This window comes from Nelumbo nucifera, chromosome 3 (genome assembly GCF_055504915.1).
Source record: "Nelumbo nucifera cultivar China Antique chromosome 3, China Antique-T2T, whole genome shotgun sequence".
Lineage (NCBI taxonomy): Eukaryota > Viridiplantae > Streptophyta > Magnoliopsida > Proteales > Nelumbonaceae > Nelumbo > Nelumbo nucifera.
In genome coordinates this window covers 82742773-82747892 of record NC_142651.1, presented here as the reverse complement: position 1 = coordinate 82747892, position 5120 = coordinate 82742773, and positions in this window count along the sequence as shown.

Below are 5120 nucleotides of genomic sequence, written 5' to 3'. Positions count from 1 at the left end.
TGCCAAGATCCAAATTTTTTAGCTCGATTTGATTTGAATATTGTATTCCGTTCATAAAATGAATTAAAAATGACATTACTATTTATATCATGAATAAAATGAATTGAAAAATAGGGGCCTTAGTGGCGATTTTTCTCTATCATTCTCATTTGTCTCTAGGCGCCTTTGCCATCGAGTGAACTTTGCTCCCAAACTTTCAATCCTTCGACACACCTCGTCTTCACTCTTCTCTCCTTTGTTTTTTAGGTAACTTTCGAACCATGTATTTCTTACATTCTGGCCCTGAGCGCTATGAACTTCCGAATGGTTCAGAAGGGAGCTTTCCTCAGACTCTTTACCCCCTTTCTCCCTTAGATCCATTGGCTGTCGTCCCCCTTTAGCAAGAGGTGATGGTGCTGAGGGGGAGGGTAGCCTCCAGGGGTGCTGAGGGCAGCCACCTTGGCGATGACCCTCCCTGTGAGAGCGCCGCATCCATGACGCCGAGGGAGGCCGAGGGGGTACAGATCCCAGAGCCCGTCCCTGGGATGGTGGTCGAAAGCGCTGCCCGAAGGGTGGCGATGGCTGATCTTCCACGTTTGGAGTTCGACAACACTCTGGATGTGGACCAGGTAAAGGCCCTAGATAAAAGGTTTCACATACCTCGGTCTTACTAGCTTAGGGTTCCTGACCTCGGAGATCGGCCATGGTCCCCTGAAGAGGGGGAAATTTGTATATACCAACATTTTTTAGAGTTCGGCCTTAGGTTCCCTCTCCATCCTTTGATTTCTGAGCTGCTGGAGTGGTATGACATAACTATCAGTCAGCTCATCCCCAACTCCATCAGGACCCTTGTAGCTATGCTGGTGTGGGCTCGGCTTTGGGACGTAGAGTTAACCCCGAAGATGTTCTGTGCCATGTTTGTTCCAAGGAAGCACTCTTCTGAGGCCAGCATGTACTACCTGCATCAACTGAGGGGGAGGCCGGTTGATAACCCCACGTTTGTCCACAACTGGAAGGGTAAATTCTTCTTCATCACCTACCTCAAAGGTTGGTCGTTCAGGTCAAAGTGGGGAAAGGCTTGTACGACAGTGGAGAAATGTCCTCCTCCGCTTCGGGATGAGGAGGCCGCTACCATGGCACACCTGATTGTTTTGGGGATAGTCAAGGCCAAGCCCTTGGTGGAGAAGGAGCTCCCCTTGGTGTTTGTGGGGCTCAGCCCAACCCCCCTCGGTAGGAGAGGTTTCATAGCTTTTATACACATTCCCCTCGTACTTGTCTGGTGTACTAATTCATATTCTTTCTTTTGCAAAGGTACCAATGGAGAGGAGGAGCTCCCCCTGGTGTTTGCTGCTCGAGAGTGCCCGCGCTAAGCAAAAGACCCGGGTAGAGAAGAAGGCAAGAGGGCAGACGCCGAGGAGGCCTGCCGAGGGTGTGCCCGTAAGGGATGAGCGGGCGTTAGTCCCCACCAAGGTGGTCGCTCAACAATAGGACCCTGCCAAGGGGGCCACTCAACAAGTCCCTGCTAAAAGGAAGAGGCTGGTCGAGGGGTCTAGGAAGCTGGCCGAGGCGGATAAGAAGAGGCATGTTGAAGAGGCCTTAAGAGAGTAGCTGCCGAAGAAGGTGGCCCATGTTGAGCGTCCAGCTGGGGATGCCACAAAGAAGCCTCCCCCTAAGGGGCATCCAACGGGTCCCTCATCCGCCCCCACGTCATCGCAGGAGCTTGCCAAAGGTACCGAGCAGCCCTCCGAGGTCTTCCACCCCCGGTGGTCGGTTCATGAGGGGTCATTTCTGGATGATGCAAAGTGAGCCACGAGCCGTCCATGACAAAGGGCTGTACCATTTGGCCGAGGTAAGTCTTTGTTCTCATGCTTCGTCTTTTGGTTCATTTTTTTGTTGTATTCCTTACTGATAATTCTTGTTGTAGGCTTGTCTTCACTTCGTCGGTCTTGGAGACCAGATGAGCCTTACTCTAAGGCACCTGGACAGGCTCGAGAAGGAGAAGGAGAAGCTCCAAGCTGTTGTCACCGCTGCCGAGGACAAGCGGGACACTTCCAGGATGAACCACAAGGATGAAAAACTGCTCCGAATGAAGATGGAGGCCAACTTGAAGGAAACACGAGCCCACCTCGCCAAAGAGCAAGAGGAGAGGGTTTGCCTTGACAGTATCATCACGGAGGCAGAGTGGCAGGCGACCTAGGCAGAGCGGCGGGCGACCTAGGCAGAGCGGCGGGCTACCGAGGCGAAGAAGAGGGTTGTGGAGGCAGCAACCAAGGAGGACAAGCGGGCAGCTAAGGCAGCGGATGAGGCCATGGAGGCCTTTAAGAAATCACTCGAGTATACCAAGAAGGCTCTCCTATAGGTGATGCCCGATTTTGACGTCGAGGGGCTGAAGGTAATTCCTGACTCCCCTGATGAGGCTCAGGTTGCTAATGGCGCTGACGGTTCTGCCCTTACCCCGGTTGGCGGCGAGGCTTGATGTGGTTCTTCTTTGTCTTTGCTTTTTCTTTCTTCTTATATGATGTAAATGTGCTCGACCTCCAAGGTCGTAAAATTTTTTGTAAACGCTTTACACAGAATGAAATGAAATATACAAGCATTTTTTGTACGATGTGTTCTCTCCTTTTCTCTCTTTTGCATGTATGTTATATATTTTATTTTATTTTTACCGAGAGGTCTATGCCCCTCTCAACAAAGAGATCACAGTTCAAAAAATGGCTCGTAATGGCTCACTTTAGGTACATGCTCGCTTTAGATTGTTAAGGGGCCGAGGCCAAGGCAATGGTATGTTACCAAGGTGCAACTTTCCTGGCTCATTTTTCAGCCAAGTGTTTACTTAGGCTAGGCTGAGGCGGTCTGCCGAAGTATGGGAGGGAAGCCGAGGCCAAGATGCAGCTCGCCTGGCTAGTCTCTTTTCCCAATGGTTACTTTGGCGAGGCCGAGGTGGCATTCCAAGGAAGTTGGGGTCTTGAGCCGAGGTTAACCACATGGTTGGTTGGGGTTGCCGTTTACTTAATCGCGCTAAGTGTATATGACTAGGAGGCCATCCACCGTTGAGGCGGGTGGCGAGGTGTGTGATGCCTCGGCCGTCCTGATGTGTTTTAGTTTGGCGAGGCGTTAAATTAGGGTGTTTCTCGTTGGCTATGTACCCTGGCGATGGTCCAGATCGAGCGCATGGTCCTCGGGAGAGGCTGTGTGCTTCGGCCAATCGTGAAGTCGAGGGGTCCTAGTAACTTAGTGAGAACATGCGCTAAACATTGAGCCAAAGAGGAACTTTGCATTTCATTCATCAAAATTTGCATTTATTGGTAATACATCCGGAGGTTCTTCGAGTTCCACGTCCAAGGGATGGGTCTTCCATCTAAATGTTCCAAACAAAAGGTGTCAGGGCCAACGACTTGCTTGATTCTATAGGGGCCTTCCCAGTTGGGGCCCAACTTTCCTACACCGGGTTCGGGGACCATGACCTTCCTGAGGACGAGGTCTCCCTCTGTGCTTGCTTCTGAGCTTCTTCCAATAGGTCCAAGTTTTCTCTAAGTGCTTCACTATTCTCGGCTTCACTATACGCTTCGATTTGGAGAGTCGACTGGCCAATCTCTGCTGGGATAACTGCTTTTGTACCGTAGGTCAAGCCAAATGGGGTTTCTCCCATGGCTATTCGAGGTGTGGTTCGGTATGCCCAAAGAACACTACTTAGCTCATCAGACCATAGGCCTTTGGCTCAGTCTAGTTTGGTCTTTAGTCCATCTAAGATGGTTCTATTGGTGACCTCGACTAGGGCATTTGTTTGGGGGTAGCCCGCCGAGGTGTACTGCTGCTTGATGTTGAGGAAGGCACACCACTCCCGGAATTTGGCATCATCAAATTGCTTCCCGTTGTCGGTGACTAGCATGTGGGGAAGGCCGAAGCGACAAATAATGTTCTTCCAAAAGAAGATATGAACTGCTCGATCTATAATGGTAGCCAGGGGTTCGGCTTCTACCCACTTGGTGAAGTAGTCCACAGTGACGACGAGGTATTTCCTACCCATTGCTTGAGGAAAGGGGCAGAGGAGGTCCATCCCCCATTTGAAGAAGGGCCAGGGTCTGCTGAGAGCCGAGAGGGTTGTGGCTGGTTGATGGCTTAAATTGGCATGTCTCTAGCATTGGTCACACTTCCGTACCAGGTCGGCTACGTCATTGTGAAGGGTCGGCCAAAAGTACCCCAGCCTTAGTGTTTTTTGGGCTAGGGCTCGGTTTCCAAGGTGGTTATCACGGATGCCTTCGTGAATTTCTCGGAGCACATACTTGCCCTCCTCTTGATGGAGGCATCAGAGGTAGGGCAAGGTGAAGGATCTTCTGTACAACTTTCCCTCCAGCAAGGTGTAGTGGGCTGCCTGACGTCGGAGTCGCCTAGCTTCATTCTTGTCGTCGGGCAGTCGTTCTGTCAGTAGGAAGTCAATGATGGGGTCCATCCATGACGGTTCGGCCTCTACTGGAAGTACTTAGGCTTCTTCTATAGAGGGCTGAGGTAGCTTCTCCACGTGGACAGTGTGGTCGATGGCTGCATTGGAGGTGCTTTCCAACTTAGAAAGGGCGTAAACTCTTACGTTCTCGGCTCGCGGGACTTGCTGCAGGGAGAAAAGCTGGAAGTGGCGCACAAGTCCTTGAACTTTGGCGAGATACTTGGACATGCTTGGTTCTCTGGCCTCGTACTCGCCATTGAGCTGATTCACCACCAGTTTCGAATCGCTGAAGGCTTCGACATGTAAGGAGCCAAGGTCCCTGGCAAGCTGCTAAACATTGAGAAGGGCATACTCTATGACCTTGTTCTTTGGCCTCGTACTCGTTTTCGTTATTGGATGCCGGGAAGTCGAACCTTAGTGCATACTCTATGACTATGGTGTCTGGGGTGAGAAGGATGAGGCCTGCTCTACTTCCTTTGGTGTTGGATAAATTGTCAACAAAGAGTGTCTGCCCACTTGGGGTGAGTCCCCTCGGCCGAGCGATCCCCTTCAGCATCTTCGGGGGCTCGGCGGAAAGTGCATTCTGCTACGAAGTCTGCTAGGGCTTGTGCTTTGATAGCGGGCCTTGGCTGGTTTTGTATGTCAAATTCAGACATCTCGATGGCCCATTTGGTCAAGCGCCCTGAGGTCTCGGGTTTGG